Consider the following 26,254-nt stretch of genomic DNA (forward strand, 5'->3'; position numbering starts at 1 on the left):
CAAGTTTTACAAATTACACAACTCAAAGAAAATTTATTTTTCTCTTAGACCTGATGTCAAATATAGGTGTGTTGAGTTGAAAGGAGGAAAATAGCTATAACCAGGGTACTAACAGGCCTTGGTGGTGGGATCATAGGGAACACATTCACGAAAGTATTCAAATAGTAAAGGAGGGAAATGAAGACATGTTGGAATGTAAAATTGTTAGTTTTTGAGAGCTGGTTTGTGCCAGACACTACACTAGACACATTACCCATTATTGTGTATAATCATCACGTTAGCCCTGAAAATGTGGTTTGGTTTTTACTGGTGAAGAAACTGAGACTATGAGAGGCTCGTGAGTTGTTGAGATAATGGGTGGTCATGCAAAGTTTGCACCTGTGTCACCCGGCTCCAAATGTCCATGGATAAAGAAGATGGACACACACACACACACACACACACACACACAACCATGATATCAAAAAATAATGAAATTTTGCCATTTGCAATAACATGGCTGGAACTAGAATGCATTGTGTGAAATACATCAATCAGAGAAAGGCAACTAGCATATGATTTCATTCATATATGGAATTTAAGAAACAGAACGCCTGGGTGGCTCAGTTGGTTAAGCATCTGACTTCAGCTCCTGATCTCAGTAGGTGAATTCGAACCCTGCATCTGGCTCTGTGCTGAGAGCTTGAAGTTTGGATCCTGCTTTGGATTCTGTGTTTCAGTCACTCTCTGCCCCAACCCTACTTGTGCTCTGTCTCTAAAAAATAAATAAAAAAAATTATAAAATAAAAAACAAAACAGATGAACATAGGAGAAGGGAAGGAAAAATAAGATAAGATAAAAACTGAGGAGGCAAACCGTAAGTCTTAGAGAACAAACGGAGGGGTGCCGGAGGGGAAGTGGGTGGGGCGATGGGCTAGATGGGTGATGTGCATTAGGAGGGCACTTGTTGGGATGAGCACTACGTATTATATGTAAGTGATGAATCACTAACTTCTACTCCTGAATCCAATACTATACTAGATGTTAACTAACATGAATTTAAATTAACAAAAAAAAAGAAAAGCAGAAAAGAAAGATAGGGAAAAAAAAATCACTCGGCTCAGCATCCATGCTTTCTGCCATACCCTGGGCCACTCCAGAACCTTGAAGGTGTCTGTCAGGATGACCCACTTTGAGGTCCTTCTGACTCTAGCATGCCAAGACTCCCATTTTCCCACAGGTCCTGCCTTGACTGAGCAGTGGGACTGTGCCAGTAATGTGGCTTGGATGGTGAAGGTTCAGAGGTTATTGTAGATGATCATGGTGACCATCCACAGCAACCTCTTCCTGCTCCATCACCTTAGTCCACAAAAGAATAGGCATGGACAATTCTTCATTTTTGTTTTGGTGTATAGTCCATGTAATTTGTCTTTGCCTTGGTTGTGTTTGGTCTAGAAATCCAAGCTCTGGGATGAGGGCGACAAAACTAGCAGTGTGTATGACTTCAACTCAGGCCTAAGTTCAAAGCCCAGTTACACCACTGCTCACCTATTGTTTTTGTACAAGTTTCTTCTACATCTCAGTTTATTTGTGATGTGGGGATAACACCTTACTTGTAGGTTTATTGTATGTAGTGATGTTGATTTTGTGATGGTGAAAAGATACTCAAAATATGATAACAATTTCTTAAATCATTATAGAGGAGAGAGAAAAAAAATTAACTTTGCTTTTTCCCTATTAGTATTCCAGAGCCTTCCAGTCCAGTCACTGCCTTTGTTTCCCCCTTTCTCTGTACCTTCCTCATGTGTTCTCAGCTTAGCCTCTACTTCCTACAGATATATTTCTGATAGGCCCTACTCTACATTTTTTCTGGTTTGCCTTCCCAGCTCTGCTTATCCTTCTTAAATGGATTCTTTTGTTCCCATCTCTCTCTTTTTCCCTCTCCCTGTCCATTCCCCACTATTCACTTTGCACCCCAGACTTGTTATACATAGTCATGTAGAAGACTGTATTTGCCCAGAGTTTGTTTCCAGATCCATTCAGTGTCTGTCTTGCTCTGGGAACTTTTGAGGCCAAGACATTTGGCTGCAGAAGTGACTCCCTATGGCATCCATTGATGTACATCTGGATTCTGCAGCCAGCGGCCTTTGAAGCCCTACAGTGCATCTGGGAGAAAATGTTTTTGGCCAACAAGGAGCTCAATTTTCTATGTACATTCCCCCCAATCTCTTCTTCAATCTGTTAAAAACATCCAGATTTCTTGGGTTCCATTTAGAATGGAAAACTATAACCACTTGGGACCTCTGATAGTAAAAACTTTGCTGGCTCCCCATTGCCTATGGAATGAATGCTAACACACTCTGCAGGCAATCAAGACACTCAGAGTCCAGCCTCACATATAGTCTTTAATCAGGGGTTCTTAGTCTGGGGTTTGGGAATTCCTTGAAGTTCCAAGCAGAATTGTTGGTATGTACTTTTTTTTTTTTTTTGGTCTTCTGGATAGAAAGTTCAAAGCTTTCATCAATTTCTCAAAGAGTTCCCAAAATCAAAATGATTAAGTACCCATCAGTCCATTAGGTTTGCCCTTGAGTCAAGTAACTGACACACCAAACTATCAATTGCATAGACTTAGTTCTGAACTTCTTGCTCTTCTGTGCCCCTACCTACTCCCTTACTAGCCTATATATTGCATCTTCTCTCACTTTCCTACTTGCTGGCTTATGGTTCTATTTTCCTTGTTTTCTCATTAAAAAAAAATATTTATTTATTTATTTAGAGAGAGGGAGGAAGGGAGAGAGAGAATCCCAAGCAGACTCCATGATATTAGCACAGTGCTCCATCTCACAAACTTGAGATCGTGACCTGAGCTGAAATCAAGAGCCTGACACTTAATTGACTGAGTCACCCAAACATCCTATATTTTCTCTCTGTAGCATTGTCCTGATCTTCAAAGATGACCATTGGTTCTGTTTTCCTGATAATGACTTCGTCTTTGTGATAATGTTCTGATAATATCTTAGTTTGGCTTCCCATCAGAAGCAGACCCTGACACTAAGTCAGATGTGTATGGTATATTTTGAGGGTGATGCTAGGAAACTTCAGTAAGAGGGAAGAAGGTAGCTGGTAGAGAATTATTATCAAAGAGGTAAAAACATGGGCAGCTGGAACCTAATTTTACAAGGCAGCACAAATCTCAGGGTTTCCCTACCAGAGGTAGGCGAAGAGAGGTATTTATCCACCATGAATCCTTGCTGGAACAGGGAGAGAACAGACCTCAATTCTCTAGCACTCTGGCCTACCTTGCAAACAGGAAAAGTGGGTTATAGCAGTTAGAGAGTCATAGGTGATAGCAGTGGAAATTGGGCTGGCTTGTACAGAAGTGGTGTATGATGAAGAGATACAGGTAGAGCCCCAACAGCATCTGCTACATGACTTCAGCTCTACTTAATTAACCTTCTCTGACTACGTAGGCTTTTTGTAGCTCCCAGTCTAGTCCAGTCTTTGAGCTACTTCTTACTGAGACATTGGTTTCGTGTGTGCTGCACGAGACCTCTTACCAATTCCCAAGTGTAAACACTATTGTCTAGCTTCTGTCTGATTTTTCATTTTGTTCCCTTTTGGCTCTGATGTCCCTGTCTTCTGCTGAAGACTTAATCATAATTTAAGGTTAAGATAATATGTTCTCATTTTTACAGATCCATCTAAGTAAGGCTCAAACACCCTCTCTCATTTGGTCCCTAACATTTCATGTTTGCTTCTATGAAATTGGTGAGACATTCTGGGTAGATGTATTGTTTCCTTTCCTAGGAAGTGGAGTTGGAGGTCAGGTATTTATTAATCTTTGCATTTCAGAGATGAATCAAATGCTTGACACATAGTAGGTATTTGAAAAAGATTTGTCAAGAGAAATTCATAGTATCTAAGGATACAGTTCTTATTTCAGTTGCCTTTCTGGAAATCAGTGCTTTAGGATTGCCCTAAAATCATCCTATGAAGAAGGGTGTTAATTAATGCAGCAAATATTTACTCAGCATTAACTATATTCTGAGGACTGGAAATACTCACCTAAGTATACTTTCAAGGAACTCTCAGTCCTGTTTCACCATTCCTGATCATGTATGTTTAGCCAAGGAAATTTGTCAATGGCTGCCTCAGTTTTCTCTGAGAGGATTAGATTTGTTATCTTTATAGGAGCCTGTTTCTAACTCTGTGATGCTCAGAGACATTTTTTATGCTAATGATAAAGATAATTTTCTTTGACCCTTTAAGATCCTGCCTTTTCTCTTTACCAACACTAAATTAGAACTAATACAGTTGGAACCACAATGTCTAGTCTGTATTTACAACCTTGGAGCAGTGCCTATATCTGTTTTGTATGTATGCAGAACTCTTCTCTTTGTGACCAGGTTGTAAAGTCATTGAGAAAGTGTTCAAGTATTCCTGCCCCAGAATGTGTATGAGTTATTATAATATAATGACAGCCTAGCAAAAATCTTTAGGGTAGTTTCAGGCCCATCTCAATAATTCTTACTCAGCCTTCAAGGCTTAGTTCAGATGTGTCCTTAAGGAAATGTTTGGGCATTCAGGTTGGGCTGAGTGCCCATGCAGTGGTCCTCTAGCATCTGGTGCTTGTCATATTATATTAATATTATTAGCTGTGTTTCTACCTAATCGATTGTCAGCTTATTGAGGTCAGGGGCTGTGCTTTGTTTGGCTTCTTCTTGAATGGGGTGTCTGATTTAAGAAGGTCTCAATTACTATTTGTAAATGGAATATAACTCACATTTATATATTTTCTTGTTTTGGAAGGAGAGTCCATGGTAATTTCAGAGGTGGGTGATTTTCCCAGCAGACTTTCCTCTAACATCCTCTTTTCCCCCTGAACTATTCAGTCTTTCATTACCTTCCTTGATTGATTTATAGAATAGGTTAGATACAACTCTAATGAAGCCAAAAAATTGTTCCAGTATTTCTGGGGATTGCTGTACTTAGATTCTGGATATAATTATTTACTTAGGCTCTTATTTCACCTTTCATTTCTTTGTTCAGAGAAAAAGATGCTTTCTGCTTTCTGGAGTGTCAGAGAGGCTTCAAGTTATTTAAGATAGTCAACATAAAGATTTGCTGATTATAGTGGGCAGAAACATGCCATATCTATTTTCTGGGAAGTATTAGTAATTTTATTTATTTATTTGTTTTTATTTTTCTGTTTTTTATTTATTTTTGAGAGACAGAGACAGCACGAGCAGAGGAGGGTCAGAGAGAGAGAGGGAGACACAGAATCTGAAGTGGGTTCCAGGCTTTGAACTAGCTGTCAGCACAGAGCCTAAAGCGGGGCTTGAACCCACGAACTGTGAGATCATGACCTGAGCCAAAGCTGGACACTTAACTGACTGAGCCACCCAGGTGCTCCGTATTAGTAATTTTAGAAAAGTATTGGATAGATTTTAAACTCTTGATGTGTCTAATCATTTTTATGGCCTTTTTCAGATATTTCCTTTGATTTTAATTTACTTTCCATGGGTTTTTCCTGCTCCCAAACATTTTAGTGCTGTATTATCAAAATGTAGCTTTAAGATTTCAAGACTATGTCTAGGCCTTGCCTGTACCAAAGGAGGAGATTGATCAATCGGGGTCCATTCCACAGGGAGGTGAAGAGGCCTAGGGCTGGTAAGCAGGGAGTTATCCAGAATAACTAGAAGCAAGGTGGTCAATGTGGATAGCCAGAGCAATCTGGGTTCTAAAATATAAAAACACTAAAAGTGTGGGATTGGGAAGGGAGACAGGATGCAAACATGAAAAGTTAAGCCATTGAGTAGAATGCTCTAGATCAGAACAGTGTGAGATGTGAGCTATTGAAAATAGAAAATGTTAAGGTATGAACTTGTCAGTAGGAGAAGTCACCAACACCAGCTATTTCACTGATGCCTCATGTATAATATAGAGACAGGTGCAGGACCTTAAAGAGATCCCAGTTGTCTGGACAGAAGATATAGACAAAAGATCCCTGTTAATAGAGTTTTTCCTTCAGTCTATAACACTTTCCAGTTCCTGGAAACATTTCTGGAGTAGAATTGTACTATCCATGGAGAGAATAAATATCTTAGGCTGTCATGCCTTTTATGATTTTCCTCCTACATCTATTTCCCATCCGTTGTGTTTTACTTTAAAAAAAGTCAATCATAGACCTACAATACCTGTATTTCTGCTGTGTGGTTGGTATGTGAGCTTGTGGGGTAGCTATGAAAAGTCAAATATAAAACAGGTGTTCAAGCACTGGAAAAAGAGAGAGCAAGACAAAATTGATTCCAGTACCATGCAAGAGACACCCCCTATCTCAATTCAACCCTAAATGCTGCCTATGCAGCCACCATCCCTCTTGTTGTGGCTTTGAGTATTCCACACATATGCCGTATATTATGGAATTGTGGCACCAACAGGAAAGGAATGGTTTCCATGCAGTTCAGCTAAAACCCCCCTTTCTCCTCTTACACTAATGCTGACATATGCACCCAAAGAATTAATGCACTTTCTCAACCCAGATGGACCACAATGCCATATTATTTTTCAACATTTAAGTTCCTTACTCACAAAATGGTTGTCAAAAATTAAGCAACCCTTATACTCATTCACTTCAACCTTGGTGGACTATCCACTGAAATCATTTATAATTAAATATATAATTAAAAGTACAAATTGAAGTCTAATTACTAAAAACCATGGGCTGAAACTCAAGACCCTAAATTCAACAAGTATCTCTTGGTTTTGAAATAATAGAATTGAATGAAATGGAAAATTCATGTCTGTCCACAGGAAGTTTTGTGTTTCAAGTGACCCAATTCACATCTTCTGAGACTAACAGTGTTAGGCTCTATGAGGATAGGAGACATGGTTTAGATGTTATTCCTGGTCTTAAGAAGCTCATAGCCCAGTGAGAGAGAGATTCAGGGGTACAATCTGTTGATATAATATGATTATTTCTATCCCGCTTGGAGGTACAAATTAAATATTTCCAAATCTCAATCCCTTTGACTGCAATGAGGTCTCTCAATGCAGAATCTCTACAGTGATTGAGTCAAGGGTTCTAAGGAACTTGAAATAAATCCAAGGGGTCAGTCTTGATAACTATTGTCCCATAGAGAAAAAATAAGAAATCCTGAGCTCATGGAGTGTTGCTGCTCAAAACAATTAATGAATGGCCTGACCATTGCAGTAAGAGCTGCAGGGTCCCAGACCCAGTCACAAGACTAGGCATATCGGTTTGCTGGGAAGTTGCTAGGAACAACTAAAAATACACATTTGCCCCCAACCCCCTTGCCACTGGTGGCTAAAGGGGCATAAGGTTGTTTTTGATTTGGAGTTCAGACATGAGAAAGTGATGTGTTTGATGAATTTTCCAAATTAATGCTTGAGACTTTCAATTTGATAGGAATTTAGGATGGAATTGCTGGGAAGTTTGTTTTTTTAACAAAGCTAGAAACACTGGAGAAGGTGCAGAAGTGAGGGAGAGTTATTAGTTCAGCTTTGGTCATGAACTATTTTGGGGCTGAAGTGAAACATTTGACAGCAAATTTTGAGTAGGCATTTGAATATAAAGGGCTGGAACTACATGAGTGGCTGGGCCAGAAATAGAAGTTTGTGTATCATCATATTATTAATTCTACATGGTAAATGAGGTTAAAAACTTGCCAGAGTCTGATCTGTATCTTATATGGTCTCTTCCTGTTTCTTTGTCTCTCTCTCACTCCTGCATCCCTTTGTGCCTAGAGTAGAGTCTTGTCCAAAGGAGATACTCAGTAAATATTTTCATATATCCCCCAAACTCCCTAGATAGATATCTCAGATCCACTTTAAATCTGCTGGCAACTCTTGTCATTTAGAAGAGTATGCTTTGAAACTGCAAGCTCTCTGATGACTGCACTCTGGGAGACAACAGGCGAGGAAACGCGCGGTGAGACTGCTAATTGCATTTACTGGACCACACGCCTTCCCTGGCTCTCAGAGGAATACACGTTTCCAAGAAATATGGGGTTTGTCTGAGGTCCAAGGGCACTTAGACAATGGAGGAAACAAATCCCTCAGGTTGTGGTTAATGTCTCCGCCTGTCTCAAGTCCTGACTCCCTATTGCCTTATTTATATCCAAACAACCAGGACTTTGGGATATTTGTGTTTAGATTTTGTATACACAAATTTAAGGCTTTTTTCTTAATTTGGGTGAATAAGACCCTGTCCAGAGGTTTCAGTACTCTTAATGTGAATTGTATATGGCATTCTAGTTTTGGAGACTGAAGACTGGGCTCTGTATATTACTTCTGACCCCTAGAAGCATACAACCTTGGGCAAGTAATTCTAATTGTCTGAGTTCTGTTTTCTTTACTCATAACAGAGGATTAACATTATCTGCCTCCTAGGGTGGTTGTAAGGGTTCAGTGAAATGGCAAATGTGAAAGTATGTACCACATGTTTATTAAAAAATATCTGGTGGGTATTGGCAAAACATACTATTCCAAATCTTTTGGGAACTTAAGATTTTTTGCCCATCTTCAATTGGGGGGAACTTCTCATCCCAAACCTTACTCTTTCTTTGGATAAATGGAGCTACTCTGCCTCAGAAAGTACCCCTGAAATAAAATTTTAAACCACTCCAATATATACAGATTGCCTTGTCTCTTGAGAATATCCATGTCTTTTTGGGTAAATTTCTCTTGCTCTAATAATGTTCTGGTTGAAGCTGGTTATCATACATCTTGCCCTTGGCCAGAGAAACTGGCTCCTAGATTAGGTCATTCCTAGACCTGCAGTTCGTTAGCTGTAATTATTAACCTAGAAAAGTGCACGGTGTCCAACTGGGCCAATGTCTTTCCCTTGAAGTTTAAATGAAAGCTGACCCTGGGAGGGACAAGTTTTCTTTCCTGCTAATATGGTGAGAGAAGTAGAGACAACAAGTGTAACAACATCAGTTCGTGGACTATTGTCCTTGAGGCCAACTTCAGCCCTTGCTCTTTCCAGATTCATTGGCTCAATAAATTCTTTTTTCTTGAACTAATTTGGTTGGAATTTTGCACTTGTAGCCATCATAATTTTTCCAGTTATCTATCATGGCATGAAAAGCTACCTCCACATTTAGTGTTCTAAAACAACCACTGTGGAGTAAGTCCTGGATTCTGTGGGTCAGACAAGGTACCAGGGGAATAGTGTCTCTATGCTCCATAATTTTTAAAGCCTCAGCTGATAAGACTTGAATAGATTTGTCTCAAATAGCCCCAAATCTGGGACTACCGATGGTGCTGAAGTTCCGAACACTAAGATGGTTCCTTCACGCACATCACTGGCACATGGGCTGGAGTGACCCCAAGCTGGGCTCACCTGAAACTGTTGCTTGGAGTAGCAGTATGTAGTCTCTTCAGGTAGCTGAGTTCTTTCACAGCATGGTGGCTGGTTTTAAGAAAGAGTGGCCCAAGGAGAAGCATTGAAGCATCAAAACCACAGGTGAAGCTGAATCACCATTTATGATCTAGACTCTGTGGTCACATAGTATCATTTCTGATATACCCAATTGGTAGAAGCAATCAAGGAAAGGGGATACAGACCCAACTATATGATAGAAGGAATCTCAAAGAATTTAAGACCATCTAAAAAAATACAATCAGAACAATCTTAATTAATATACCCCTTTCCTTTTTTTTTTTTTTTTTTTTTTTTTTTTTATCCAGCCTCATCATTCTAGCCCTCATCTCTGTCAACTCTTCCACTGATGTCTTCAAAGCTTACCTTCTCCAGGAAGCTCTCTTTGACCCTTTGGTAAAAGGCAAAACATTTATTTGAACTAAAGAAAAACCAGAGTATCCTTATTAATCATTGTCTCCTTGGTACTGGTGATGGTCATTTCTTCTATATTCTCAGGTACATCTGTGTGTCACAGAACCACAGATGTTGAAAGGGATGTTAGAAATAATTTAGTTGATACTTTTAGTTATGCATGTTAAATTCAAAAGACCTTTATTAAATTCAACTCTATGCCAGCTAGTACAGAGGATAAAAAGTCGTGCTAAGTGCACAGAATATCCATTTAGGAAATTTATAATCCAGGGAAGCATTTCCTAAAACATCTTTTGAAAAGTTAGGTTCCACTGAACATTAAGCAATTTATGAAGAATAAAATTATGTTATTAAATATTTGCAAGGTATAGGATTTAACAAAATTAAACATGATTGTTGTTTAAAAAAAATTTTTAACATTTATTTTTGAGAGACAGAGAGATAGAGCGTGAGTAGAGGAGGGGCAGAGAGAGAGAGGGAGACACAATTCAAAGCAGGCTCCAAGCTCTGAGCTGTCAGTACAGAGTCCTGTGCTCGAACCCACGAACTGCGAGATCATTACCTGACGAGATAGGGCGCGTTCAGGGTGGTATGGTCTTAGATGTAAGATCATTACCTGAAATGAGCCACCCAGGCACCCCTAAACATAATCTTTATGATAAGATTCTTTAGGGCCTCTAATGTGCATCTATGAACTTTAAACAAGTGTTTGTCCAATAAAGATTATCTCCAAGGTAGAGGTGAAGTTCTCTGACCTCATATCTTCTTTCCTTGAAACTTAGACCCAAACGGTTTTACCATGGAAAATATTTTGGGATTGACAACAGAGGGAGAAATCAAACAATTCATCTTCCATTCCACTCTTTTCCCTTTCGATTGGCTTTGTGCATGGCCTGGGTTTTTGCCTCACTGTCCTTGGGTACATTCCAATATCCTGATGAAATGTAGGCACGACCCCCACAGTCTGCTGGTTAGGAAACTCCAACAATATAGCCTCACTCTTGCTAGGACTCCCTTCTGGGAGCTGTGTCTTGTGCCAGACACCTGATGGGCAGACATTCTGCTTCAAATGCATTAATGTTCCAAACCACAATGCCAGTATCCACCATAATTTGAGAATTTCCCATCCATTAGATTGAACCTAAAGTTCTGCCTGACAGAAAGATGTCTGAGTAAGCTGGCCTCTTTTTAACAAGTGATAATAAGACTAGTTACTATTCACCAAGGATTTACTTTAGACAAGGTCTTGAGTGAAAGTATTCACAATACTTTATATGGGTTGAACCACACCATATTACCATTTTTATAGGTCAGTCCAGTTAAGTATTGGCAGCCTATGGTTGTACCTAATATCACTTAATCTTCATAACATTTCTGAGTTAAGGCTTAGTTGGTCCAGGTCAAGGCACATATGGGCATCATGGCAGGTGAATAATTTGTGCTCTTTCAAACTGATCATCTTTAAATTTCTAGCATTTACAGATAGGCTGAAGGTAGTGTAGGGGAAGTGAAAAAAGGATTCCTGTTGGCCACCCAGTGTTCTTTTATTTTATAGAACAATTGCACTCTGGCCCAAGAATTCCTAAAGTCCAACTGTTAATCAGACAGTCCAGTCCTTAGTAGGTGGTTTAGCAACTATTTGTTTTTTAATATTGCTCCCGTCTCCCCAGCAATTGGTTAAAATATTCCCCCCTAGCTACATATTCTATTTTTGTGAAAGAAGTTCTGGAAAATACTTTTCCCTACTTCATTTCATTTTAGATAATGTTTTTATGCATTACATATAGCTTATTGGAAAGTTGGTAGATTTCATCTAGCTCTGGATATATTCTCTCCATTTTTCAGATGAGAAACTCAAATTTAAGGTAAGTTAATAAGCATGTTAAAGGTCACAGTGCCAGTATGAGCTAGAGCTGGGATTTGAACTCAGATCTGGATGACTCCACATCCAATGGTCTTAATTACTATAGAGTCCAGTTCTGGTTGCCCTCAGGCATAGTTTCCTCATTAAGTTAGTTAACAACATAGTAATTAAGAGTGTGGCCAGCCTGGGCTTGAAGACTGCTTTGCCACTTAACTAGTTGCCCATGTAGGGTAAATTACTTTATCTCTCTGTTTCAATTTTCTCATCTGTAAAATGAAGATAAAAATGCATCCTTAAAGATTTTGTGAGGACTCAATTACTTAAAAATAGTAGCTCTTGCTATCACTTATTATACCCTATCCCCATACAGTTAATTTCCATCTTCCTGGCTTTTCCATTGGCTGCTGAAGACCCAGTAAGTCCTGGGCTAGAAAGGACTTAATCTGGAGCCAGTCTATTTAAAAGCCTACAGAATCTGCATCCTCATCTCCCTCTCCACTTGGAACTGGTGCCCAGGAACTCTAAATGGCCAGCATTAGGGGATTAAATGGTACAAATTTAATAGCCACCAATAATCCCCTAGTGTTAGATATTTAGATTGTGCCAAATTTTGCAATTATAAACACAAAGAGTAAGGACAATTAAAGGAAAATGAAATAGAAAACTTAAAATGTCAAGGGACTGATTAAAACAGACAATGGTCAGACCATATATGACAGTAGAACTCTGACCTACAACTTTTGCAAAAAGCAATCTGGGAAGGCAAACTACAACTTGGCAGCAATCTGCCTGGATTTGATCAGTGACTGCCAATTTCCCTATTCTGTACTCTTACTTCAACTCAGAACCAAGCAGAGAAAGTCATATATGCTCCTCAAACTGAACACATAAGGTGCCTTTCTTCTATTAGCTTGACTCCAACTTCCCCATGCCAACAACTCCCAATTAAAGCATACCTAAAACCTTCCCATTTTTCCTTCTGAAAAGATTTCCCACTACTTTGTCTGCCTTTGAATCTCTACCAAACATAAGTGACAGTGACTAATTTCTTGCTACAGCAGCAAAATCTTAATAAATAGACTCTGCTTGTTCTCATTTTGGTGGTCTTTGTTTATTTCCAGTTTTTCTGGAGGTTCCATTGAGCTACAGCCTGTACTGCCCATCACATGGACCCCAGCCTTCAAGGAGGTACAGCATCCACAGAGGCCCCTTGTGCCTTGCTGCTCACAGCTTATAGACTTAGTGCCTTATGTGGTAAGTGAACACTGGGTCTGAACTCCGTACTCATGTGTTGAGGTTCTTGGCTATCTATTCTCAATTTAGTATTTGAATATTGTTATTAGTTCTCATTTGTTTAGCATCCATAGTGGATTCCACCTACCATGGAATCAGGCCATTCCTTTTTATCTCTTTGCTCTCTTTTGTGGTTTTGCATACGCCTTGTAGGCTTGTTGTCTGAGCCACCCCATAGTGTGGTGAGTTTGTGGTTCTTACCAGAGCAGCAGCCTTACAAACTTTGCTGTGGGTCACCAATGAAAAAGGTTCTACATCCATCTAAATATTTTGTCCTAAGAGCTTAGCATTGATCCAGAGACTGTTTTCTCTTTTTCTACCTTCTGGGGTCTGCTGTCTGTATTTGGAAGCTGCCAACTGTCAGATTGGGGCCCTGAGACACAAAGTGCACAAGCATCAATTTCAACTGACTGTTGCCACCTCTCATGGGGTTGTTTAAGAATAAATCCTCTCCAAGTCTTGGAAAAAACTGTCTTATATGTATTCTCATTAGAATCCTAATTTTTTCAGTTATTTCTCTACATGACATAACTTCACCAAAGATGATTTAGGCTTTCAGTGGCCACTCTGGGGAATGCTTGAACTTGAACAAAATTATTCATTTGAGAGATGCTTTGGAAGATAAAAGGAATTAATATTTCTCAGGCCTAATGAGTAACATTTTTTGTTTGTTTGATTGGTATACAGAGGCCTTCAAAAAAAACTCTGTTTAAAATAACTGCTTTATTAAAGAATGTTTTGGCCAAAGCTAATGAGTTATTTAACAAACTTAAGTAACTGTATGCTACACTCATTTTTTCTAAAAAATCATTTCCTTCCTTGTTCTCTGGCTGCTCCCCTATATTTAGTTCTTCTCTCTGTTCTTCAGATCTGTCTGCTTCTGTACCTATGTTGACTTTTCTCACCTTTACACCTTGACAAGATGTTCTCCCTTTTCCAAAAGACCCTCTTGAAAACCTTAAGATGTCAGATGTCTCTACACATCCTTCTTGCCCATGAACCAGATATGCTGGCTACAGTAGAATTGAAACCATGAACCCAAACTGAATTAAACTATAAGGATTTCCCTAAACCTAGACAAAACCAGAAACTATTCCTAGAAGAATTTAGAATTGTTTTGAATGCATACAACCAAAGGTTGCCTGACCTATACCAAGTTTACACAGGTTGGTTGGACTCTTAGGTGGTAGATACTGGTTGGCAAAAAGAATCTAACTGACCCAAAAAGGGACCTACAGGAGCTTTCTTTCCACAGCAATCCTGAGGATTAAAAAAAATTCTCAAAAGTAGGGTAAATTCTCCTTAAAGTTGTTTCTTAAACATTTCCATTAAAATTAATTGTATCATAATTATCCTACAAATAGAGAAAAGAGAAAAATCTAGGAGATTTGGGGATAGACCAAAAAATAATTGCTGACCACACTTGTGAGTTAGAGAAAGCACCAATGTAACAGCAGCCATGCCTTTTATTGAAGATTTACTACAAAAATGGATTTTAGAAAGCACATAGCTCCTTTAACTGAACTATAGCACCTGAGAGAACATTTTCAAAGTGGTCTAGAACAAAAATGAAACAGGACTTCAAATAAACATATGGCCCTGCAGAGCAATCAGTTGGTGACCCACTTTCTAACGGACTACCTTTTGACAAGAATACCTGTAGAAATTGTAAACAGAAGGAACAATGGGAAATAGATGATCCCATCTTAGAAAAGAAGAACCAAGACAATTAAAAGTTTCGTAATTCAGATCAATGAGATTGCTCTATGGAATGAAAAAATGCTGAATATTCTGCTTTAGTCCTAACATGCAAGGTAAATTCATTATGAACATAAATGGTCAACCTCCCCTATTTCTTATAGATATGTATGCTATTCTCTCTATGTTAAACTCTATGACCTTTGATCAACTTCTTCCTTGCAGTAAACATGCACACAATTGGTAGGTATTTCAAATAACTCACAGATTCCTTATCTCGTAGTCCTTAACTATAACCCTCAAATGAAAAACATTCTTTTCCTGTTGTGATACTATCCTTGCAAGTTTAATAAAAAGATACTTTGCAAATGGAATTATAATTAGCACATCACTGGTACAATTTCTTGAGATTCCAGAAATCTCCTCTATTTATAATCAAATTGTGTCTGCTTTGGATGTATCTTTGCTTTCTCCATTATAATTGATGCATATCTCAAATAAAGATCTTGATAATTTATGAATTAAAAATTCAACTGATGTAGGAAAAATAATTGGTGCAGGAGCTATTAAAGTTCAGGTAGATCCTACCAAACTGTTACCCAAACTTTTCCAATATCTCTTGAAGCCAGAGGAAAGAAAGGACTCAAACCTATTGTTTATGGCTTTTTATCCAAAGGCTTTCTTATAGCCAGAACCAGGCCTTGTAAACACTTCTATCATTCCAGTAAATAAACCAAATGGATAAAGATATTGATTTTCAAGGTCTCAGGGATATCAAAAAATTATAATTTTTGATATTTTGGTAATACCTTACCCAAATATCATCCTTCAGCCACTGGCTTCACTGTAGTGGACATTTGTTCTGCCTTTTTCAAATTGCCTCTAGAAGAGGACAGGTAAAACCCTTTTGCCTTCGTCTGGGGAGGACAGAAAAGATCCTAGAGTAGTCAGTGCCCCAGTGGTACACTGAGGCACTTTTCTATTTTCCATAGGAATTAAATGATCTAAAATTTAAAGCTAATAATTAAGCTAACAAACAGAAAGCAGAATCTGACCTATAAATGCAGAGAACAAATTGATGGTTGCCAGAGGGGAGGAAATTGGGGGATGGCCAAAATGAGTTAAAGAGAGTGGGAAATATATTTTTCCAGTTATGAAATGAATAAGTCAAAGGAACGAAGGGTAGAGCATAGGGAATATAGTCAATGGTATTGTAATAGCATTATATGGTAAGAAGGTAACTACCTTTGCAGTGAGCATAGTATAATACATAGAGTTGTTGAATCACTACAGTGTGTATCAACTATTTGAATCAACTACTATTCAAGTAATAAAAAAGTCAAAATTTCCCCTATAATTCAGTTCTGATACAATATGTAAATAATCTTCTACTTTGTTCAGAAAATAAGTAAGCCTATAAAAAGATTCCATTTTCTTTCTCTTCGTCCAAGCAAAAAGAGACTAGACTTTTCAGAAGACAAAATTATAATTTTACTGTGGTGCCTGGATGGTTCAGTCAGTTAAGCATTTGACTTTGGCCCATGTCATGATCTCATGGTTTTCGGGTTCAAACTCCATGTCGGGCTCTGTGCTGACAGCTCAAAGCCTGGAGCCTGCTTCAGATTCTGTGTCTACTTCTCCCTCTGTTCCTCCCCTGCTTATACTCTATCTCTCTGTTTCTCTCTCAAAAATAAATAAACATTAAGAAAAATTACAATTTTACCAAAACATAGTCCATTATTTAGGGGAAGACCTATCCAGGGAGAAAAAAAACATGATCTCCCAATAGACTAAAAAATATGCAAACTTTCCTACATCTCTCACAACATGACAATTGGGAATATTTCTCAGTTTAACTGGATGTTGCAGACAATGGGTGACAGGTTTTTTTTTTTGAGATTGCCATACTTGTTTATGAATTGACTAAATCCCCAGGAAAATATTCCCTTCTCTGGGAGCCCAGACATGAAAAGGCCTTTTGGAACTTGAAAACACTTCTTAGATAGCCTCCTTCCTTAGACATCCCTAACTATGAAGAGAGCGTTTGTCTGTTCATGCATGAATAATCTGGACAAACCTTTAGGTTTTAACTCAACCTTATGAGAGCCACAAAAAAACCTGTCCCTTATGATGGCATCAATACTGAGCCAGCTACAAAGTCTCATCTCCCTTATCTCAGAGCAGGAGCCACTATAGCAAAATTCATCCATGCTTCTAACAACCTTATTCTAGGTTCACTACTTGACCTCTTGGTTCCTCATCTAGTATAGACACTATGACTAACTGAGAACACTCAACACTTTTCAGCGATCAGAGTAATTTTTTGGGAGAGTCTGTTACTCTCTCCCTCTCACATTACTATTCACCACTACAGAACCCTGAATATTTCCCCTCTCTTGCCGCAACCGGAAGAACATTATCCTCTTTTTACATCAGGGAAATTTCTTCAGCTCACTGAAATGTATAAGAGGTTTCCATTGAGAACCTTGTTCTAATGTTATTTGTTGATGAATCACACTCAAAACAGAAACTGGTTATTAATCCAAATTTGCCATAACTAATTTAAATGATTTTTTATAATACAGTCCTCTGAGGCAAAATCAGCCTGGAGGGTAGAACATACTGCATTTATTAGAGCTTATAAAGACTTAGCCAAAAACCAGAGAGTAAATATACATACACACATGCACACACAGAACAGGTATATTTTGGAGTAACACCTGACTTTGGGATGCTTTAAAAAAAAAGGATTTATCACTTCCTTTGGAACTTTGATCCAAAATGGGCAAGTTAAGAAACTTTCAAATGCTACTCCTACTTTTTAGAAAGATAGCTATTATGAAGGTTGAAGTCCATGAAAAAAGAGCTGTATTTTATCCAGCTTCTACCCTCCATGGGTTTACATATGTTTTAGTTATTGTATGTCTATTTTGGGGATGTATTGATGTTAAAATATTTCCTTGGAAGAAAGCTATAGCCCTTACAGTTGCTAAAAAGCTGCTTGGTTTTTTTATTTCCAACCTGGGCTTTGCCAACTTATATATTAGATTAGATGATTAAGACACACTTTATGGGAACTATTATTAAAAAACTTTGTAAGTTGTCACCAACAACTCAAAAACTACACTGCCCATACCATCCAAATCTTCTGTAAAGATTAAGAGAAACAATGGCATCCTTAAATTAAAATTAGCATAATTATCAAAACTCTTAGTATCCCTTGGGGGAAGGTACTTCTACCATAGCCCCCTCTTTTGGGGACCCATCAGTTATGCATTTATGAACTGGTATATGGAAGGCCCACACATCAAGGAATTTCACCTCTAATACTAAACTTGGACCATTGCATGGAAACATGGCAAAATATTGCAAGGGACACATCTGTTATCCCCAGTTCTTTCACCAACAGTGTAAGGCCTTTTTCCCACAATATCTGCCTAAGCAATCTTTTCATGATTTTCCACCAGGAGATTTCATCTGTTGGAAGACAAATAAGAGGAAAACTCTACTTGATCTTTATTGGAAGGTAATTTAACAACAGAGTAGTGAAACTCTAGGGAATCAGTACTTGGGATTATGTTTCACAAGTAAAGAAGCAACACAGAATTCCGCACAATTGGGAGGCCACTAAAAATCAAATCTCAAAAGGGATTTTCTTGGATCCTTTAGAAATAGGTGACCTTTGAAAGCAGACAGTTGACCCAAGACCTTCAGAACAATCTGATGACCTCAGGTAGTGGTCAGCTTCCACATAAGATGTCAGACCAATACTTGTGTAATCTGTTTTGTTTTTCATTTTCTGGCCTTGCGATTTTATATAGAGCCTTTTTATGTTTATTTTTTCAAGTTTTTATTTAAATTCTAGTTAGTTAACATGTAGGGTAATATTAATTTTAGGAGTAGAATTTAGTGATTCATCATTTACATATAACACCCAGTGCTCGTGCCAACAAGTATGTTCTTTAGGAACCATAATGGTCCTTTTCATGACAGTTGTTAGGTTATAATTGAGTTAGATGATACTGGCCTAACAGTCAACAGATGAACTCTAGAAGTTATTGATGATACCTCTCTTGCCCTAGGTAGAATGCTACTTGTTGGCAAGTGTCGTAGATTCATTGTTGTAGACTTTTTGTTGGCTAGTCATGGTCTGTGCTTGTGTCACTGCTAATAGTCCTTGCTTACTCAGATCAATGAAACCAGCAAGATAGAGCAGGCTACACTTCACTTTAAAGAACAAGTGATAGGGTGCATGGGGGACTCAGTCAGTTCAGTGTCTGATTTTGGCTCAGGTCATGATCTCACCATGTGTGAGTTGGAGCCCCTCATCTGGCTTGCTGCTGTCAGTGCAGAGCCTACTTTGGTTCCTCTGTCCTCTTCTTTCTCTGCCCCTCCCCACTTGTACTCTCTCGAAAATAAACATTCAAAAAAGGAAAAAGTGACTTGATTTCCTGAGGTGCACCCTCATGGCCTTATGGGATTCGTTCTCTTTGCCTAGATTAGGCAATTGCAATTCCCTGTTCTGACCATCTAAAGAGAACTGTTAATTGTTCTTGTTTTTGTCATAGTGGTTATAATGCTGATCCATTACATTCTGTGCAGACTTGTACATGCTTCCATGCAGCAGCTCTCTCATCTATTGGTTGCTATGATGGTACAAAAATAAAAAGGGCAAAAAAAATCTTGTGATATAGTTGACTATGGAGACAACTTGGCATTTCCTATTAAGAGGATGTGGACCTCTAGTCCCTGTTTTATTGGCCAACTTCCTATAGGTGAGAAAATGACCAAAAGGGGGACTGAGGGTCTGAATATGCAAATAGATGATGGCCAAGGTATATATGACAATAGAATTCTGACCCAAAGCTATAAATAGTTTGGACTTGGATAACCTAGGTCAGCTGTCAGCAAACTTTTTCTGGAAAGGGCTAGATAGTAAATATTTTAGGTTTTGCAGGCCATATGGTTTCTGTAGCAACTAAGCAGTCATAGACAATAATAAACAAATGGACATGCCTGTGTTCCAATAAAAATTTATTTATAAAAACAGAAGGTGGGCTCATCTGACCTTCTGGCTATATTTGCTGACCCTTGGTTTACTTCTCTGTTAGTAAGAAAGCTTTCCCCTTCTTTAATAAGAGGAGGGGAAAGGAAGGAAATAAACATTGATCAAGGTCATACTATGAGCTAGGCACTGTGCTCAGGACTTCTGTATTCGTCATATCATTTAATCCTCACAATCATATCCTTGTCCTATAGAGAAGAAAATGGAGTTTCTGAAAGCTAAAATAGATTGTCCACAATCATACGGCTGGTGGAAAGAAAAGCCTTATAACTTTAAAGTGTTCTTTCTTTGTCATCACTACAGATTCCTTTATTTCCGATCCACATGTCTTCCCCAGCATCCCTAACCATATTTGCTTCCAATAACAACAACAAAGAAATAGCAATAGCAGTCAAACTTTACTGTGTGATATATTTATATGTTCTTATTTATACTAAATAAATAAATAAACATATATATATATATATACACACACACATACTCCAATATATATATATTTTCATAAAAATCCCAGGAAGTATATTTTCCCTTTGAAACAGAGATGGGGAACACCAAGTTTACAAAGCTGGAAATTGGCACATCAAGCATGAGAACACCTATTTCCTAATTCCTATTTTTAACAAGGACTTTGTTATTTTGGTCAGCATGTGTTTAATTAACACAGAATAATATTTTCCTTTCTGTGAACCTCTCTAAGTATAGCTGCCAAGTCAATTCTGATGAACAGAAGTAGCTGAGACTAGATTAATGGTTTTGGAGGGAATATCAAGTTTAATGAAATGAAATTCTGTTAAAGCAATATGGATTGGTGTCCAGGAAATATCAGAAACTCAGTACTTTGTCAACAACTTGGTTATCAGGCTGAAGGCCACCTGGATTCCTCTTTAAGGAGTTCCCCCAAGTGAAAAATGGCTTTGCAGAACATCTAACTCTTAGATCTCCCAATGTTCTGGGCAGGAAGAAGCCACTGTCTTTGGCTGACATTTCCCAAAATATAAGTACAGAGTCTCAAGAGTAGGAAATCTTTTTAGTTTTTAAAGCTGTGTATTGAAAGAGAAATCAGGATATTCCCAGATGATACTACTGGAAACTCCTCCAATTTTTTTTCCTTTTGTAGCTCTATCATAAGCAGTTTTCTGGTTTGACTTGAGAGAAGCTTCTGAGGGAGAAGTGTGCTTGCCTCCTAGTCTCCCCAGTCGACTGCCCATTCTTTGGTAGCCTGTGCTAAACGGGTTTTGGAGGCTACAGAGCAGGTTTGAGGTGAAGCTTTCAGTGGAACTGGTCTAATGAGGAAAGTATAGTGTGAGCCCCAACACTGCTTGGCTCTCTCAGAATATGACCTTGCAACTTCAGACATGGAAATGCCACTAAGGAGGGAAGGGGAGCAGAAGGGGGAAGAGAGGAAAGGAGAGCAGATTAGAGGGGATGAGAAGGGAAGAGACATACCTGCTTATGTTCCTAAATCCTGGTCCATACCTGGGCTTTAGATACAAGTGAGCTGGCTAAAGCAAGTATCTAGCATTTCCGCTCTGTAAGAAGAAATTTTATCTTCCAACAAGATCCATGCTGAGTAGTTATCATAAATGACCAATGACCATGAGGATCTCCTGCTCCAAAGCTTTGACCTTCACAAACTCTTGGTTTCCAAGGAAACCTATAGTGGCATTCTTTCTAGAGGATACTGAGTTCTGAACCTTTCTCAGAGCCCTTCTTTCTTACAATGGGCTTTGTGTATAACCCCAGAATCCTGGCATCTCTGTCATAGAGTCACAAAAACGGGCACCAATTTTTCACACAGAATCTGGGGAGCCACAGAACCTCCTTAGACACCCCATATCAGTGAAGGCCCTTTTTCCCTTCTCTACCCTCCCTCTCCGTACCCAGCTCATTTCAATTTGGAGGAGCTCATCTTTGAATTGTTTTGCATATTGGGCTTTTCTTTTGAAGGAAGATTCAAATGGTTATAACAACTGGTGTAGCCCAAGGCCTTCTTCATGTCCCATTCATCTTTGTAACCATGGTGCCATCACACCTCTGGCACAACAGAGGTACTTAATAAACATTTATGAATGAAAATAAACAAATATTTAATTTATTTGCCCATTCATGTATTCACTGGAGAAACACTTGTTCAACTGTTGCATTGTGGGGACAGTTTGCCTGTAATTTCTGCAACTCCATTGACTGCCAGTCCTCAGTCAGTGTATGTGGCTAGAAACAAACCATCCATTCCCCCTACTCTTCACTGCACCAGGTCTGTGCAACCCATGCTGTGTCTCAGGCTGAGTCAGCTTGAGGGTTAAAAGTGAGGTCATATTAACAGTAACAGACATTATATTTTTTGGCTCTATTCCCAATCTGTTATTGTACATTTTGTCTCGTTTGCTGGCCTCATTTCTCTTTAAGACATGCTTTGCTGTGAGCTTTGTCTCCTTACTAACACACAGGATAGAAATGGTGGGAAGAGCCTTTTGCTGCAAAGATTATGGAACTTTAATAGAATATATATCTGAAAGTACTTTGAGCAAGGGAAGACACTCTTCAAGGGTCAGAGGTTGTTATTAAGGAGGGCTGCTTGCCAGCCAGCTGGGTACTTGTGAGAAATTTAGGATGCCAGGGAGAAGATACTCACCCAGAATAATTGATGCTGTTGTTAAAAAAGCACTTTGCGGTGAAGTCTCAGACAAATCTTAGTCTTTCCCATGGGGAAAAGCCACAGTTCATTGGTAATGTTTCTCTTTGGTACTGGCATCGTTCTGTTGGCTATTTGAGTTAGACTGTGGTCCTTTGCCTCATTCAGCTAACATTTAATGAGTCCCTTTTAATGTTTAATTGGTGCATGCATTCATGCAGCCATTCATTCATTTACTGATTCATTGAACAGATACTTACTGTGTTCCTACTATGTGCTATAAGGTTACAGCAATAAATGAAACAATCCAGAATTCCTGGCCTTTTGCAGCTTATATTCTAGTGGTAGCAACATATAAGTGAAAAGTGAGGTGAATATGTAGAAATATATGGAGTATCAGATGGTGGTAAGTGCTGAAGAAAAAAATAAAAGGGAGGAGAGATGGGGAGTGTTGGGTAGATGGGATCACCATTTTAGTTCGTCACAAAGATGATGGCAACTCTATGAACCTTGTTCTGTGAGGGACTTAGTGGCTGAACAGGTACTTGGGCCCAGTAGTGTGTAACCTTAAATTTGGGGTTTTAGATGGAACCTTGACTGCTTACATGTTTTCATCTATAAAACATAAGGCTGGGCTAAGCCAGGACATAGAATCCTTCCTTTTTGGCTCTTACATGCCTTGGGTCAGTGGTCTTTTCTGAGGGCTACAGAACATTTGTAACTGTTTCCAGTAAAAGTGACTGATGCTACCTACTCTCTAGCTCACTTTGAGGCAATTATTTCTTCTTGGAGATTTGGCTTAAAAGTTAGATCTTCAACACACAGACATAATACTGAAAGGTGAAATGAAAGAGTTATTTTGGTGTTGTGTAATGCTCTTAAAATGAACCAATGTGGGAGTCATAAGTATTGTATATGGTAATAGATTATTTAGATTTTAAACAATATTCCTGAAAATCATAGAAAGTAATGCTGAAAATGCATGGAATGTCAAGAGTTTTGCAAGGGGGACTCTGTGGTCAGGCTGTGGATGGGTGTGAGAGTTCTGGGAACTGCTGAATCCTGTGAGGTCAGATGTAAGGAATGGGCATTCTGCTATCTTGAAATGCTTTGAGTGCAAAGTTTCCAGAATCAGAAGCCAGATCCCATGGCTAAGGCCCACCCATGAGGGTAGGGATTGCCTTTTGATTCTTTTGTATGTCTAAGGCCAGGCACAGTGCCTGGTACTTACTTGATGTCTCAATAAGTGCTTGTTGAGTGAATGAATGTATGATGACAAAGAGATCTGAGGCGGTAGAATTCAAGGAATGGATACTGAAATGGGGACTATATATTGCTTTTTCCACACTTGCACATAAGTTCTTCTCTTGTTTGTGATTTTGCAAGGGGATATAAACTAAGCTTGACACTATTAAATCTCTCTTTCTCTTACTATTTGGACCTCAGTGTATACGTCTTGATATTATCTATATATCTATCTATCTACCTATCTATCTATCCATCCACCTATCTAGTTGTTTTATATTTGCTGTTATTTTTGGTGGTGGTGGTGTACATATGTATGTATGTATGTGTGTATGTGAAATTGCATCCAAGTAGAAGACCTGGTCATTTCTTCAGTAAATTCTGTTAAGAATATTGTAATAATATCTGAGCAGGAGTAAACCTTTCTTTCATTTATGATGTTCAAGCAGCCTTAATTGTCTAGTGCTTTTGACAATGCTCTGCTGATTCCTGAGTTGTCATTGCTATGTAAGCCCCATTAAAGGCTATACAAACCCTTTTGAGCTTTCTCACAGCTAACTAATTATGCCTTGATTGATGGAAAAGTAAGCACACCTTGATTGCTTATGTCATTTTGAATTAATTACATTACTTCCAGATTTGTATGTCATTGAGGAAGGTACTTATTTATTGATTCCAATTAATGTATAACAAATTTATGATATACATAGAAGCTTTAAACACTTAAAATATTATAACTCCCAAGGTTTAATTCATTCATTCACTCATTCGTTCCATCGTTCAATGAATATTTATGGGATTTTTTAAAATGTAGAAGATGCTTTGGGGGTTGGCATGGTAAAGCAGAGAATGTATAAAGCTTGTTGCCTGCATCCTAAGATGGGAATGACAGGCACACAAATAATCACAAAGTGAAATGGCAATACATAGGATAGTTTCTCTAGCTTTCTGTTTTATCTTCATTTCTATTAGTTCAACTAGGAAAAGAAAAACCACTTTGAGGGAATTTAATGTAGGGAATTGGTTACACAGGTGATAGAAAAGCTGGGACATCAGCAAGGGATGGTAAGGCAACTCAAAGATTTGTGGCAGCAAGAAGCCTCCACCTCTGTAGTTTAGAGGGACCAAAGGAAACAAGTGTTCCTGGAGCCCAGGAGTGGATATCACTGGGCAAAGATTGACCATGGCCAGCTTATCAGGTGGAATCTTAGCTATGGAAATGATGGGACTCTTGAACATAGAGAAGGGGTAGGAGATACTCTGGCTCCCTTCCTCTTGCTCCAACCTCTTAAGTATCTCTCCTGGTAGTTTCAGGCTGAGGAGGTGAGCCCTTGCTATGATATGGGGCAGAGGAAGGGCAAGGAGTGGATCTGAAGACAAATTGGCCTGAGTCTTGCACAGAACTCTAGGATTTATGACTGTCTAATACACATTATGCTTAAATGTAGAGAAAGTGTTTACATCATACCAGAATCACACACAAGGTCAGTTTGTGGAGAGACCTCTCAGTGTGTGTGTATCCAAGTGTGTGTCTTATGTGCATACTGGGTGGTGGGGGAACAGGATAGGGCAGACTGCTAGCTTGGAAGAAAAGGGAAAGATAGATTTCTCCCTAGTAGTAGATCAGATGGGAGAATTTAATGGTAAGCTGTCTGCCATAAAGCTAAGATGGAAAGGGGAAAAGGATTTGAACTTACTTCATGATTGACTTGAGGTGGGAATCCAATAATATAGAGGGAAGAAAAATATAGCTTTACTGGAAGACACTTAACAGTGATTAATCCATTAACTAATTAATTCAACAAACATCTATTAAAAGCCAACTATAGATCCAGTACAGGATCAGGTGCTGGTGATAATATGATGTGCAAAAGTAGACTTGTTTCTGGCTTTAAGGATTTTATACCCTGGTGAGAAAGATGCTTACTTTTCAAATGATTACAAATGTGAGTAGGTACTAGCTGTGGAAAGAATGGTAAGAGTACAGAGGGTTAAAATTGTGTATTGTAGGGGGATGCCCATCTCCCTGAGGGATCAGGAAAAACTTCCTACAAGAAGAGCCAGTTGATCTGAGATTGTTAAATATTATAAGAGTAGGATTTAAAAAGGCCAAGAGAGTGTGTGGGGAAGAATGGTCCAGGGTCAGGGAAGAGCCATGCAAAGACTCTGGTGTTGAGGAAACATTCTAGTGAGATGGGCTGTGGTGGGAATTAGAATCTTTCAGTGCCATTTTCAAACAAGTGATCAACTATAGTCAAGAGGACTCACATATTACACTTTTCTGCAACCTTCCAGCCCTAAAATTACGTGATTTATAGCATTTAATTGCTTGGTGACTTTGGGTTCAATCCAGTGAGACACGCTTTGAGAGATAAAAGAACAGCAGGGGACAGGATGCTTTGGTGAGGAGAGCATAACATGCCAACAAGTTGAGTGACCATATACGACAGCATATGATTAAGCACTGCAATGAAGGGTCTACATGGCTGGAAGGACTGGAGGTCAGGGAAGAAAGCAGAGTGGGATTCGGCTTCCTGTTGTCACCTCTCCTGATCAGACAGCTAGAATTCTCTACTCTGCAGGAGGGAGTCTTACTGAAGAGAATTCTTGGCAGCCAGTAGGTAATCGCTACATCAGCTGTCAGTGTGTAACTCGCAG

The 26,254-nt window shown here is 38.8% G+C and overlaps 1 long non-coding RNA gene across 1 annotated transcript; it reads right to left on the bottom strand.

Annotated features, from left to right (window-relative positions):
* Positions 1-6,241: 6,241 nt before the first annotated feature.
* Positions 6,242-21,290, bottom strand: LOC115298082. Its single transcript, XR_003911591.1, has 3 exons — positions 21,166-21,290; positions 9,347-9,415; positions 6,242-6,255 (listed from the first exon to the last, which is right to left on the bottom strand). It is a non-coding gene; the product is annotated as an uncharacterized LOC115298082 (long non-coding RNA).
* Between the last annotated feature and the right edge of the window lie 4,964 nt (positions 21,291-26,254).

Source organism: Suricata suricatta, chromosome 8 (assembly GCF_006229205.1).
Source record: "Suricata suricatta isolate VVHF042 chromosome 8, meerkat_22Aug2017_6uvM2_HiC, whole genome shotgun sequence".
Classification (NCBI taxonomy): domain Eukaryota; kingdom Metazoa; phylum Chordata; class Mammalia; order Carnivora; family Herpestidae; genus Suricata; species Suricata suricatta.